The following is a 15,835-nucleotide window of genomic DNA, read 5'->3' on the forward strand; positions in this document are numbered from 1 at the left end:
CAGCCCCCGCCCCACCCCAGAGCCAGTCGCATCTCAGCACCAGGAACAATCCCCCATAACCAGCCCCCCGCCCAGAGCCAGTCGCATCTCAGCACCAGGAACAATACCCCATAACCAGCCCCCCCCGCAGAGCCAGTCGCATCTCAGCACCAGGAACAATCCCCCATAACCAGCCCCCGCCCCACTCCAGAGCCAGTCGCATATCAGCACCAGCAACAATCCCCCATAACCAGCCCCTACCCCCAGAGCCAGTCGCATCTCAGCACCAGGAACAATCCCCCATAACCAGCCCCTGCCCCACCCCAGAGCCAGTCGCATCTCAGCACCAGGAACAATCCCCCATAACCAGCCCCCGCCCCACCCCAGAGCCAGTCGCATCTTAGCCCCAGGAACAATCCCCCATAACCAGCCCCCGCCCCACCCCAGAGCCAGTCGCGTCTCAGCACCAGGAAAAATCCCCCATAACCAGCCCCCCCCCCCCAGAGCCAGTCGCATCTCAGCACCAGGAACAATCCCCCATAACCAGCCCCCCCCCCCCAGAGCCAGTCGCATCTCAGCACCAGGAACAATCCCCCATAACCAGCCCCTGCCCCACTCCAGAGCCAGTCACATCTCAGCACCAGGAACAATCCCCCATAACCAGCCCCTGTCCCACCCCAGAGCCAGTCGCATCTCAGCACCAGGAACAATCCCCCATAACCAGCCCCTGCCCCACCCCAGAGCCAGTCGCATCTCAGCACCAGGAACAATCCCCCATAACCAGCCTCCACCCCACCCCAGAGCCAGTCGCATCTCAGCACCAGGAACAATTCCCCATAACCAGCCCCCGCCCCACCCCAGAGCCAGTCGCATCTCAGCACCAGGAACAATCCCCCATAACCAGCCCCCGCCCCACCCCAGAGCCAGTCGCATCTCAGCACCAGGAACAATCCCCCATAACCAGCCCCCGCCCCACCCCAGAGCCAGTCGCATCTCAGCACCAGGAACAATCCCCCATAACCAGCCCCCCCCCCCCCCAGAGCCAGTCGCATCTCAGCACCAGGAACAATCCCCCATAACCAGCCCCCGCCCCACCCCAGAGCCAGTCGCATCTCAGCACCAGGAACAATCCCCCATAACCAGCCCCTACCCCACCACAGAGCCAGTCGCATCTCAGCACCAGGAACAATCCCCCGTAACCAGCCCCCACCCCACCCCAGAGCCAGTCGCATCTCAGCACCAGGAACAATCCCCCATAACCAGCCCCCCCCCCAGAGCCAGTCGCATCTCAGCACCAGGAACAATCCCCCATAACCAGCCCCTGCCCCACTCCAGAGCCAGTCACATCTCAGCACCAGGAACAATCCCCCATAACCAGCCCCTGCCCCAACCCAGAGCCAGTCGCATCTCAGCACCAGGAACAATACCCCATAACCAGCCCCTGCCCCACCCCAGAGCCAGTCGCATCTCAGCACCAGGAACAATCCCCCATAACCAGCCTCCACCCCACCCCAGAGCCAGTCGCATCTCAGCACCAGGAACAATTCCCCATAACCAGCCCCCGCCCCACCCCAGAGCCAGTCGCATCTCAGCACCAGGAACAATCCCCCATAACCAGCCCCCGCCCCACCCCAGAGCCAGTCGCATCTCAGCACCAGGAACAATCCCCCATAACCAGCCCCCGCCCCACCCCAGAGCCAGTCGCATCTCAGCACCAGGAACAATCCCCCATAACCAGCCCCCCCCCCAGAGCCAGTCGCATCTCAGCACCAGGAACAATCCCCCATAACCAGCCCCCGCCCCACCCCAGAGCCAGTCGCATCTCAGCACCAGGAACAATCCCCCATAACCAGCCCCTACCCCACCACAGAGCCAGTCGCATCTCAGCACCAGGAACAATCCCCCATAACCAGCTCCCGCCCCACCCCAGAGCCAGTCGCATCTCAGCACCAGGAACAATCCCCCATAACCAGCCCCCGCCCCACTCCAGAGCCAGTCGCATCTCAGCACCAGGAACAATCCCCCATAACCAGCCCCCCCCCCCCAGAGCCAGTCACATCTCAGCACCAGGAACAATCCCCCATAACCAGCCCCCCCCCCCCCAAGCCAGTCGCATCTCAGCACCAGGAACAATCCCCCATAACCAGCCCCCACCCCACCCCAGAGCCAGTCGCATCTCAGCACCAGGAACAATCCCCCATAACCAGCTCCCGCCCCACCCCAGAGCCAGTCGCATCTCAGCACCAGGAACAATCCCCCATAACCAGCCCCCCCCCCAGAGCCAGTCGCATCTCAACACCAGGAACAATCCCCCATAACCAGCCCCCGCCCCACTCCAGAGCCAGTCGCATCTCAGCACCAGGAACAATCCCCCATAACCAGCCACCCCCCCCCCCCGAGCCAGTCACATCTCAGCACCAGGAACAATCCCCCATAACCAGCCCCCACCCCACCCCAGAGCCAGTCGCATCTCAGCACCAGGAACAATCCCCCATAACCAGCCCCCGCCCCACCCCAGAGCCAGTCGCATCTCAGCACCAGGAACAATCCCCCATAACCAGCCCCCCGCCCAGAGCCAGTCGCATCTCAGCACCAGGAACAATACCCCATAACCAGCCCCCCCCGCAGAGCCAGTCGCATCTCAGCACCAGGAACAATCCCCCATAACCAGCCCCCGCCCCACCCCACCCCAGAGCCAGTCTCATCTCAGCACCAGGAACAATCCCCCATAACCAGCCCCCGCCCCACTCCAGAGCCAGTCGCATATCAGCACCAGCAACAATCCCCCATAACCAGCCCCTACCCCCAGAGCCAGTCGCATCTCAGCACCAGGAACAATCCCCCATAACCAGCCCCTGCCCCACCCCAGAGCCAGTCGCATCTCAGCACCAGGAACAATCCCCCATAACCAGCCCCCGCCCCACCCCAGAGCCAGTCGCATCTTAGCCCCAGGAACAATCCCCCATAACCAGCCCCCGCCCCACCCCAGAGCCAGTCGCGTCTCAGCACCAGGAAAAATCCCCCATAACCAGCCCCCCCCCCCAGAGCCAGTCGCATCTCAGCACCAGGAACAATCCCCCATAACCAGCCCCCCCCCCCCCAGAGCCAGTCGCATCTCAGCACCAGGAACAATCCCCCATAACCAGCCCCTGCCCCACTCCAGAGCCAGTCACATCTCAGCACCAGGAACAATCCCCCATAACCAGCCCCTGTCCCACCCCAGAGCCAGTCGCATCTCAGCACCAGGAACAATCCCCCATAACCAGCCCCTGCCCCACCCCAGAGCCAGTCGCATCTCAGCACCAGGAACAATCCCCCATAACCAGCCTCCACCCCACCCCAGAGCCAGTCGCATCTCAGCACCAGGAACAATTCCCCATAACCAGCCCCCGCCCCACCCCAGAGCCAGTCGCATCTCAGCACCAGGAACAATCCCCCATAACCAGCCCCCGCCCCACCCCAGAGCCAGTCGCATCTCAGCACCAGGAACAATCCCCCATAACCAGCCCCCGCCCCACCCCAGAGCCAGTCGCATCTCAGCACCAGGAACAATCCCCCATAACCAGCCCCCCCCCCCCCCCCAGAGCCAGTCGCATCTCAGCACCAGGAACAATCCCCCATAACCAGCCCCCGCCCCACCCCAGAGCCAGTCGCATCTCAGCACCAGGAACAATCCCCCATAACCAGCCCCTACCCCACCACAGAGCCAGTCGCATCTCAGCACCAGGAACAATCCCCCGTAACCAGCCCCCACCCCACCCCAGAGCCAGTCGCATCTCAGCACCAGGAACAATCCCCCATAACCAGCCCCCCCTCCCCCAGAGCCAGTCGCATCTCAGCACCAGGAACAATCCCCCATAACCAGCCCCCACCCCACCCCAGATCCAGTCGCATCTCAGCACCAGGAACAATCCCCCATAACCAGCCCCCCCCCCCCCAGAGCCAGTCGCATCTCAGCACCAGGAACAATCCCCCATAACCAGCCCCTGCCCCACTCCAGAGCCAGTCACATCTCAGCACCAGGAACAATCCCCCATAACCAGCCCCTGCCCCAACCCAGAGCCAGTCGCATCTCAGCACCAGGAACAATACCCCATAACCAGCCCCTGCCCCACCCCAGAGCCAGTCGCATCTCAGCACCAGGAACAATCCCCCATAACCAGCCTCCACCCCACCCCAGAGCCAGTCGCATCTCAGCACCAGGAACAATTCCCCATAACCAGCCCCCGCCCCACCCCAGAGCCAGTCGCATCTCAGCACCAGGAACAATCCCCCATAACCAGCCCCCGCCCCACCCCAGAGCCAGTCGCATCTCAGCACCAGGAACAATCCCCCATAACCAGCCCCCGCCCCACCCCAGAGCCAGTCGCATCTCAGCACCAGGAACAATCCCCCATAACCAGCCCCCCCCCCAGAGCCAGTCGCATCTCAGCACCAGGAACAATCCCCCATAACCAGCCCCCGCCCCACCCCAGAGCCAGTCGCATCTCAGCACCAGGAACAATCCCCCATAACCAGCCCCTACCCCACCACAGAGCCAGTCGCATCTCAGCACCAGGAACAATCCCCCATAACCAGCTCCCGCCCCACCCCAGAGCCAGTCGCATCTCAGCACCAGGAACAATCCCCCATAACCAGCCCCCGCCCCACTCCAGAGCCAGTCGCATCTCAACACCAGGAACAATCCCCCATAACCAGCCCCCCCCCCCCCGAGCCAGTCACATCTCAGCACCAGGAACAATCCCCCATAACCAGCCCCCACCCCACCCCAGAGCCAGTCGCATCTCAGCACCAGGAACAATCCCCCATAACCAGCCCCCGCCCCACCCCAGAGCCAGTCGCATCTCAGCACCAGGAACAATCCCCCATAACCAGCCCCCCGCCCAGAGCCAGTCGCATCTCAGCACCAGGAACAATACCCCATAACCAGCCCCCCCCCCAGAGCCAGTCGCATCTCAGCACCAGGAACAATCCCCCATAACCAGCCCCCGCCCCACCCCAGAGCCAGTCTCATCTCAGCACCAGGAACAATCCCCCATAACCAGCCCCCGCCCCACTCCAGAGCCAGTCCCATCTCAGCACCAGCAACAATCCCCCATAACCAGCCCCTACCCCCAGAGCCAGTCGCATCTCAGCACCAGGAACAATCCCCCATAACCAGCCCCTGCCCCACCCCAGAGCCAGTCGCATCTCAGCACCAGGAACAATCCCCCATAACCAGCACCCCCCCCCCAGAGCCAGTCGCATCTCAGCACCAGGAACAATCCCCCATAACCAGCCCCCCCCCCCAGAGCCAGTCGCATCTCAGCACCAGGAACAATCCCCCATAACCAGCCCCTGCCCCACTCCAGAGCCAGTCACATCTCAGCACCAGGAACAATCCCCCATAACCAGCCCCTGCCCCACCCCAGAGCCAGTCGCATCTCAGCACCAGGAACAATCCCCCATAACCAGCCCCTGCCCCACCCCAGAGCCAGTCGCATCTCAGCACCAGGAACAATCCCCCATAACCAGCCCCCGCCCCCTGCAGAGCCAGTCGCATCTCAGCACCAGGAACAATACCCCATAACCAGCCCCCGCCCCACCCCAGAGCCAGTCGCATCTCAGCACCAGGAACAATCCCCCATAACCAGCCCCCGCCCCACTCCAGAGCCAGTCGCATATCAGCACCAGCAACAATCCCCCATAACCAGCCCCCCCCCCCCAGAGCCAGTCGCATGTCAGCACCAGGAACAATCCCCCATAACCAGCCCCCGCCCCACCCCAGAGCCAGTCGCATCTCAGCACCAGGAACAATCCCCCATAACCAGCCCTCCCCGCCAGAGCCAGTCACATCTCAGCACCAGGAACAATCCCCCATAACCAGCCCTCCCCGCCAGAGCCAGTCGCATCTCAGCACCAGGAACAATCCCCCATAACCACCCCCGCCCCCGCCAGAGCCAGTCGCATCTCAGCACCAGGAACAATCCCCCATAACCAGCCCCCGCCCCACTCCAGAGCCAGTCGCATCTCAGCACCAGGAACAATCCCCCATAACCAGCCCCTGCCCCACCCCAGAGCCAGTCGCATCTCAGCACCAGGAACAATCCCCCATAACCAGCCCCTGCCCCACCCCAGATCCAGTCGCATCTCAGCACCAGGAACAATCCCCCATAACCAGCCCCCGCCCCACCCCAAAGCCAGTCGCATCTCAGCACCAGGAACAATCCCCCATAACCAGCCCCCGCCCCACCCCAAAGCCAGTCGCATCTCAGCACCAGGAACAATCCCCCATAACCAGCCCCCGCCCTCCCCCAGAGCCAGTCGCATCTCAGCACCAGGAACAATCCCCCATAACCAGCCCCCGCCCAGAGCCAGTCGCATCTCAGCACCAGGAACAATCCCCCATAACCAGCCCCCGCCCCACTCCAGAGCCAGTCGCATCTCAGCACCAGCAACAATCCCCCATAACCAGCCCCTACCCCCAGAGCCAGTCGCATCTCAGCACCAGGAACAATCCCCCATAACCAGCCCCTGCCCCACCCCAGAGCCAGTCGCATCTCAGCACCAGGAACAATCCCCCATAACCAGCCCCCGCCCCACCCCAGAGGCAGTCGCATCTTAGCCCCAGGAACAATCCCCAATAACGAGCCCCGGCCCCACTCCAGAGCCAGTCGCATCTCAGCACCAGGAACAATCCCCCATAACCAGCCCCTGCCCCACCCCAGAGCCAGTCGCATCTCAGCACCAGGAACAATCCCCCATAACCAGCCCCCGCCCCACCCCAGAGCCAGTCGCGTCTCAGCACCAGGAAAAATCCCCCATAACCAGCCCCCCCCCCCAGAGCCAGTCGCATCTCAGCACCAGGAACAATCCCCCATAACCAGCCCCGCCCCCCCCAGAGCCAGTCGCATCTCAGCACCAGGAACAATCCCCCATAACCAGCCCCTGCCCCACTCCAGAGCCAGTCACATCTCAGCACCAGGAACAATCCCCCATAACCAGCCCCTGCCCCACCCCAGAGCCAGTCGCATCTCAGCACCAGGAACAATCCCCCATAACCAGCCCCTGCCCCACCCCAGAGCCAGTCGCATCTCAGCACCAGGAACAATCCCCCATAACCAGCCTGCACCCCACCCCAGAGCCAGTCGCATCTCAGCACCAGGAACAATCCCCCATAACCAGCCCCCGCCCCCTGCAGAGCCAGTCGCATCTCAGCACCAGGAACAATCCCCCGTAACCAGCCCCCGCCCCACCCCAGATCCAGTCGCATCTCAGCACCAGGAACAATCCCCCATAACCAGCCCCCGCCCCACCCCAGAGCCAGTCGCATCTCAGCACCAGGAACAATCCCCCATAACCAGCCCCCGCCCCACCCCAGAGCCAGTCGCATCTCAGCACCAGGAACAATCCCCCATAACCAGCCCCCCCCCCCCCCAGAGCCAGTCGCATCTCAGCACCAGGAACAATCCCCCATAACCAGCCCCCGCCCCACCCCAGAGCCAGTCGCATCTCAGCACCAGGAACAATCCCCCATAACCAGCCCTCCCCGCCAGAGCCAGTCGCATCTCAGCACCAGGAACAATCCCCCATAACCACCCCCCCCCCCGCCAGAGCCAGTCGCATCTCAGCACCAGGAACAATCCCCCATAACCAGCCCCCGCCCCACTCCAGAGCCAGTCGCATCTCAGCACCAGGAACAATCCCCCATAACCAGCCCCTGCCCCACCCCAGAGCCAGTCGCATCTCAGCACCAGGAACAATCCCCCATAACCAGCCCCTGCCCCACCCCAGATCCAGTCGCATCTCAGCACCAGGAACAATCCCCCATAACCAGCCCCCGCCCCCTGCAGAGCCAGTCGAATCTCAGCACCAGGAACAATCCCCCATAACCAGCCCCCGCCCCACCCCAGAGCCAGTCGCATCTCAGCACCAGGAACAATCCCCCATAACCAGCCCCCGCCCCACTCCAGAGCCGGTCGCATCTCAGCACCAGGAACAATCCCCCATAACCAGCCCCTACCCCCAGAGCCAGTCGCATCTCAGCACCAGGAACAATCCCCCATAATCAGCTCCTGCCCCACTCCAGAGCCAGTCGCATCTCAGCACCAGGAACAATCCCCCATAACCAGCCCCCCCCTCCCCAGAGCCAGTCGCATCTCAGCACCAGGAACAATCCCCCATAACCAGCCCCGGCCCCACTCCAGAGCCAGTCGCATCTCAGCACCAGGAACAATCCCCCATAACCAGCCCCCGCCCCACCCCAGAGCCAGTCGCATCTCAGCACCAGGAACAATCCCCCATAACCAGCCCCCGCCCCACCCCAGAGCCAGTCGCATCTCAGCACCAGGAACAATCCCCCATAACCAGCCCCGGCCCCACTCCAGAGCCAGTCGCATCTCAGCACCAGGAACAATCCCCCATAACCAGCCCCCGCCCCACCCCAGAGACAGTCACATCTCAGCACCAGGAACAATCCCCCATAACCAGCCCCTGCCCCACTCCAGAGCCAGTCGCATCTCAGCACCAGGAACAATCCCCATAACCAGCCCCCCCCTCCCCAGAGCCAGTCGCATCTCAGCACCAGGAACAATCCCCATAACCAGCCCCGGCCCCACTCCAGAGCCAGTCGCATCTCAGCACCAGGAACAATCCCCCATAACCAGCCCCCGCCCCACCCCAGAGCCAGTCGCATCTCAGCACCAGGAACAATCCCCCATAACCAGCCCCCCCCGAGCCAGTCGCATCTCAGCACCAGGAACAATCCCCCATAACTAGCCCCATGTCCCCCCCCAGAGCCAGACGCATCTCAGCACCAGGAACAATCCCCCATAACCAGCCCCTGCCCCACCCCAGAGCCATTCGCATCTCAGCACCAGGAACAATCCCCCATAACCAGCCCCCCGCCCAGAGCCAGTCGCATCTCAGCACCAGGAACAATCCCCCATAACCAGCCCCCACCCCACCCCAGAGCCAGTCGCATCTCAGCACCAGGAACAATCCCCTATAACCAGCCCCCACCCCACCCCAGAGCCAGTCGCATCTCAGCACCAGGAACAATCCCCCATAACCAGCCCCCACCCCACCCCAGAGCCAGTCGCATCTCAGCACCAGGAACAATCCCCCATAACCAGCCCCGGCCCCACTCCAGATCCAGTCGCATCTCAGCACCAGGAACAATCCTCCATAACCAGCCCCCCCCCCCCCAAAGCCAGTCGCATCTCAGCACCAGGAACAATCCCCCATAACCAGCCCCCGCCCCACCCCAGAGCCAGTCGCGTCTCAGCACCAGGAACAATCCCCCATAACCAGCCCCCCCCCCAGAGCCAGTCGCATCTTGGCACCAGGAACAATCCCCCCATAACCAGCCCCTGCCCCACCCCAGAGCCAGTCGCATCTCAGCACCAGGAACAATCCCCCATAACCAGCCCCTGCCCCACCCCAGAGCCAGTCGCATCTCAGCACCAGGAACAATCCTCCATTTCCAGCCCCCCCCCCCCCCCGAGCCAGTCGCATCTCAGCACCAGGAACAATCCCCCATAACCAGCCCCCACCCCACCCCAGAGCCAGTCGCATCTCAGCACCAGGAACAATCCCCCATAACCAGCCCCTGCCCCCCCCCCCCCAGAGCCAGTCGCATCTCAGCACCAGGAACAATCCCCCATAACCAGCCCCTACCCCCGCCCCACAGCCAGTCGCATCTCAGCACCAGGAACAATCCCCCATAACCAGCCCCTACCCCCGCCCCACAGCCAGTCGCATCTCAGCACCAGGAACAATCCCCCATAACCAGCCCCCCCCCGAGCCAGCCACATCTCAGCACCAGGAACAATCCCCCATAACCAGCCCCTACCCCCGCCCCAGAGCCAGTCGCATCTCAGCACCAGGAACAATCCTCCATAACCAGCCCCCCCCCCCCCCCCCCGAGCCAGTCGCATCTCAGCGCCAGGAACAATCCCCCATAACCAGCCCCTGCCGCACCCCAGAGCCAGTCGCATCTCAGCACCAGGAACAATCCCCCATAACCAGCCCCCCCCCCCAAGCCAGTCACATCTCAGCACCAGGAACAATCCCCCATAACCAGCCCCTGCCCCCCCCCAGAGCCAGTCGCATCTCAGCACCAGGAACAATCCCCCATAACCAGCCCCCGCCCCACCCCAGTGCCAGTCGCATCTCAGCACCAGGAACAATCCCCCATAACCAGCCCCTGCCCCACCCCAGAGCCAGTCGCATCTCAGCACCAGGAACAATCCCCCATAACCAGCCCCCGCCCCAGAGCCAGTCGCATCTCAGCACCAGGAACAATACCCCATAACCAGCCCCCCCCCCCCGAGCCAGTCGCATCTCAGCACCAGGAACAATCCCCCATAACCAGCCCCCGCCCCACCGCAGATCCAGTCGCATCTCAGCACCAGGAACAATCCCCCATAACCAGCCCCCGCCCCACCCCAGAGCCAGTCGCATCTCAGCACCAGGAACAATCCCCCATAACCAGCCCCCCCCCAGAGCCAGTCGCATCTCAGCACCAGGAACAATCCCCCATAACCAGCCCCCGCCCCACCCCAGAGCCAGTCGCATCTCAGCACCAGGAACAATCCCCCATAACCAGCCCCCCCCCCCAGAGCCAGTCGCATCTCAGCACCAGGAACAATCCCCCATAACCAGCCCCCGCCCCACCCCAGAGCCAGTCGCATCTCAGCACCAGGAACAATCCCCCATAACCAGCCCCCCCCCCCAGAGCCAGTCGCATCTCAGCACCAGGAACAATCACCCATAACCAGCCCCCGCCCCACCCCAGAGCCAGTCTCATGTCAGCACCAGGAACAATCCCCCATAACCAGCCCCCGCCCCACTCCAGAGCCAGTCGCATTTCAGCACCAGCAACAATCCCCCATAACCAGCCCCTACCCCCAGAGCCAGTCGCATCTCAGCACCAGGAACAATCCCCCATAACCAGCCCCTGCCCCACTCCAGAGCCAGTCGCATCTCAGCACCAGGAACAATCCCCCATAACCAGCCCCGCCCCAGAGCCAGTCGCATCTCAGCACCAGGAACAATCCCCCATAACCAGCCCCCGCCCCACCCCAGAGCCAGTCGCATCTCAGCACCAGGAACAATCCCCCATAACCAGCCCCCCGCCCCCCCAGAGCCAGTCTCATCTCAGCACCAGGAACAATCCCCCATAACCAGCCCCCGCCCCACCCCAGAGCCAGTCGCATCTCAGCACCAGGAACAATCCCCCATAACCAGCCCCCCCCCCCAGAGCCAGTCGCATCTCAGCACCAGGAACAATCCCCCATAACCAGCCCCCCCCCCCAGAGCCAGTCGCATCTCAGCACCAGGAACAATCCCCCATAACCAGCCCCTGCCCCACTCCAGAGCCAGTCGCATCTCAGCACCAGGAACAATCCCCCATAACCAGCCCCCGCCCCACCCCAGAGCCAGTCGCATCTCAGCACCAGGAACAATCCCCCATAACCAGCCCCCCCCCCCCAGAGCCAGTCGCATCTCAGCACCAGGAACAATCCCCCATAACCAGCCCCCGCCCCCCCCCAGAGCCAGTCGCATCTCAGCACCAGGAACAATCCCCCATAACCAGCCCCCGCCCCACCCCAGAGCCAGTCGCATCTCAGCACCAGGAACAATCCCCCATAACCAGCCCCCGCCCCACCCCAGAGCCAGTCGCATCTCAGCACCAGGAACAATCCCCCATAACCAGCCCCCGCCCCACCCCAGAGCCAGTCGCAGCTCAGCACCAGGAACAATCCCCCATAACCAGCCCCTGCCCCACCCCAGAGCCAGTCGCATCTCAGCACCAGTAACAATCCCCCATAACCAGCCCCTGCCCCACCCCAGAGCCAGTCGCATCTCAGCACCAGGAATTATCCCCCATAACCAGCCCCCCCCCCCCCCCCGCCAGAGCCAGTGGCATCTCAGAACCAGGAACAATCCCCCACAACCAGCCCCCCTCCCCCGAGCCAGTCGCATCTCAGCACCAGGAACAATCCCCCATAACCAGCCCCCGCCCCACCCCAGAGCCAGTCGCATCTCAGCACCAGGAACAATCCCCCATAACCAGCCCCCGCCCCCCCCAGAGCCAGTCGCATCTCAGCACCAGGAACAATCCCCCATAACCAGCCCCCGCCCCACCCCAGAGCCAGTCGCATCTCAGCACCAGGAACAATCCCCCATAACCAGCCCCCCCCCCCCAGAGCCAGTCGCATCTCAGCACCAGGAACAATCCCCCATAACCAGCCCCCGCCCCACCCCAGAGCCAGTCGCATCTCAGCACCAGGAACAATCCCCCATAACCAGCCCCCCCCCCAGAGCCAGTCGCATCTCAGCACCAGGAACAATCACCCATAACCAGCCCCCGCCCCACCCCAGAGCCAGTCTCATGTCAGCACCAGGAACAATCCCCCATAACCAGCCCCCGCCCCACTCCAGAGCCAGTCGCATCTCAGCACCAGCAACAATCCCCCATAACCAGCCCCTACCCCCAGAGCCAGTCGCATCTCAGCACCAGGAACAATCCCCCATAATCAGCCCCTGCCCCACTCCAGAGCCAGTCGCATCTCAGCACCAGGAACAATCCCCCATAACCAGCCCCGCCCCAGAGCCAGTCGCATCTTAGCACCAGGAACAATCCCCCATAACCAGCCCCCGCCCCACCCCAGAGCCAGTCGCATCTCAGCACCAGGAACAATCCCCCGTAACCAGCCCCCCGCCCCCCCAGAGCCAGTCTCATCTCAGCACCAGGAACAATCCCCCATAACCAGCCCCCGCCCCACCCCAGAGCCAGTCGCATCTCAGCACCAGGAACAATCCCCCATAACCAGCCCCCGCCCCCCCCCCGAGCCAGTCGCATCTCAGCACCAGGAACAATCCCCCATAACCAGCCCCCCCCCCCAGAGCCAGTCGCATCTCAGCACCAGGAACAATCCCCCATAACCAGCCCCTGCCCCACTCCAGAGCCAGTCGCATCTCAGCACCAGGAACAATCCCCCATAACCAGCCCCCGCCCCACCCCAGAGCCAGTCGCATCTCAGCACCAGGAACAATCCCCCATAACCAGCCCCCCCCCCCCCCCCGAGCCAGTCACATCTCAGCACCAGGAACAATCCCCCATAACCAGCCCCTGCCCCCCCCCAGAGCCAGTCGCATCTTAGCACCAGGAACGATCCCCCATAACCAGCCCCCGCCCCACCCCAGAGCCAGTCGCATCTCAGCACCAGGAACAATCCCCCATAACCAGCCCCCGCCCCACCCCAGAGCCAGTCGCATCTCAGCACCAGGAACAATCCCCCATAACCAGCCCCCGCCCCACCCCAGAGCCAGTCGCAGCTCAGCACCAGGAACAATCCCCCATAACCAGCCCCTGCCCCACCCCAGAGCCAGTCGCATCTCAGCACCAGTAACAATCCCCCATAACCAGCCCCTGCCCCACCCCAGAGCCAGTCGCATCTCAGCACCAGGAATTATCCCCCATAACCAGCCCCCCCCCCCCCCCGCCAGAGCCAGTGGCATCTCAGCACCAGGAACAATCCCCCATAACCAGCCCCCGCCCCACCCCAGAGCCAGTCGCATCTCAGCACCAGGAACAATCCCCCATAACCAGCCCCCCCCCCCCCGAGCCAGTCACATCTCAGCACCAGGAACAATCCCCCATAACCAGCCCCTGCCCCCCCCCCCAGAGCCAGTCGCATCTTAGCACCAGGAACAATCCCCCATAACCAGCCCCCGCCCCACCCCAGAGCCAGTCGCATCTCAGCACCAGGAACAATCCCCCATAACCAGCCCCCGCCCCACTCCAGAGCCAGTCGCATCTCAACACCAGGAACAATCCCCCATAACCAGCCCCCGCCCCCTGCAGAGCCAGTCGCATCTCAGCACCAGGAACAATCCCCCATAACCAGCCCCCGCCCCACCCCAGAGCCAGTCGCATCTCAGCACCAGGAACAATCCCCCATAACCAGCCCCGCCCCCCCCAGAGCCAGTCGCATCTCAGCACCAGGAACAATCCCCCATAACCAGCCCCTGCCCCACCCCAGAGCCAGTCGCATCTCAGCACCAGGAACAATCCCCCATAACCAGCCCCTGCCCCACTCCAGAGCCAGTCACATCTCAGCACCAGGAACAATCCCCCATAACCAGCCCCCGCCCCCTGCAGAGCCAGTCGCATCTCAGCACCAGGAACAATCCCCCATAACCAGCCCCTGCCCCACCCCAGAGCCAGTCGCATCTCAGCACCAGGAACAATCCCCCATAACCAGCCTCCACCCCACCCCAGAGCCAGTCGCATCTCAGCACCAGGAATAATCCCCCATAACCAGCCCCCGCCCCCTGCAGAGCCAGTCGCATCTCAGCACCAGGAACAATCCCCCATAACCAGCCCCCGCCCCACCCCAGAGCCAGTCGCATCTCAGCACCAGGAACAATCCCCCATAACCAGCCCCACTCCCCCCCAGAGCCAGTCACATCTCAGCACCAGGTACAATCCCCCATAACCAGCCCCCGCCCCACCCCAGAGCCAGTCGCATCTCAGCACCAGGAACAATCCCCCATAACCAGCCCCCCCCCCCCAGAGCCAGTCGCATCTCAGCACCAGGAACAATCTCCCATAACCAGCCCCCACCCCACCCCAGAGCCAGTCGCATCTCAGCACCAGGAACAATCCCCCATAACCAGCCCCCCTCTCCCCAGAGCCAGTCGCATCTCAGCACCAGGAACAATCCCCCATAACCAGCCCCTGCCCCCCCCCAGAGCCAGTCGCATCTCAGCACCAGGAACAATCCCCCATAACCAGCCCCTGCCCCACCCCAGAGCCAGTCGCATCTCAGCACCAGGAACAATCCCCCATAACCAGCCCCCCCCCCCCCAGAGCCAGTCGCATCTCAGCACCAGGAACAATCCCCCATAACCAGCCCCCCCCCCCCAGAGCCGATGAGGTTTCTGCACATTCTGCGGGTTCCTGGTGCTGCCTGGACCGTGGCTGGGAGTGAACGATACCCCGGGCACAACCGTGTGTCCCCTCCCCCGCTCGCCCGGGCACAACCCTGTGCACCCCCCCGCTCGCCCGGGCACAACGCTGTGCCCCCCCCCCGCTCGCTTGGACACAACGCTGTGCCCCCCCCCCCCGCTCGCCCGGGCACAACCCTGTGCCCCCCCCGCTCGCCTAAACACAACCCTGTGCCCCCCCCCCCGCTCGCCCGGGCACAACCCTGTGCCCCCCGCGCTCGCCTAAACACAACCCTGTGCCCCCCCCCCTCGCGGACACAACCCTGTGCCCCCCCCCGCTCGCTTGGACACAACCCTGTGCCCCCCCCCGCTCGCCTAAACACAACCCTGTGCCCCCCCCGCTCGCTTGGACACAACCCTGTGCCCCCCCCCGCTCGCCCGGGCACAACGCTGTGCCCCCCCCGCTCGCCTGCCCCTCTGCACCGCCCAGCAGGGCCTGACCTCAACTCCCGCCCCCCGGCGCCCCCCACTCTCCCCCGCATCCCCCCCCCCCCGGTACCTGCTGCTCCGATCGGGCCTGGGGGGAGGAGCCGCCGCTTCCGCTTCCGAGAACCCCGCTGGGGGCACGTGGGGGGGGGGGCGATGGGGGGAGGGGTCCGGGGGCGATGCGGGGGATTCCGGGGGGATGCGGGGGGTGGTCAGGGGGGTTGCGGGGGGAGGGGTCCGAGGCGATGCGGGAGGATTCCGGGGGGATGCGGGGGGGTCAGGGGGGATGCGGGGATTCCGGCGGGATGCGGGGGGTCCGGGGGGATGCGGGGGGGTCGGGGGGATGCGGAAGGATTCCGGGGGGATGCGGGGGGGTCCGGGGGGATGCGGGGGATTCCGGGGGGATGCGGGGGGGTCGGGGGGCGGATGCGAT

At 64.3% G+C, this 15,835-nt stretch overlaps 1 protein-coding gene across 1 annotated transcript in view; it reads right to left on the reverse strand.

Annotated features, from left to right (window-relative positions):
• Positions 1 to 15,541, reverse strand: part of APBB1 (amyloid beta precursor protein binding family B member 1) — a 100,762-nt gene extending 85,221 nt beyond the window's left edge. The window contains 1 exon segment of the mRNA XM_089775846.1: positions 15,476 to 15,541. The gene's annotated coding sequence lies outside the window, so the exon portion shown is untranslated.
• Between the last annotated feature and the right edge of the window lie 294 nt (positions 15,542 to 15,835).

Source organism: Pelodiscus sinensis, chromosome 1, assembly GCF_052426305.1.
Source record: "Pelodiscus sinensis isolate ZL-2025 chromosome 1, ASM5242630v1, whole genome shotgun sequence".
NCBI classification, from domain to species: Eukaryota; Metazoa; Chordata; order Testudines; family Trionychidae; genus Pelodiscus; species Pelodiscus sinensis.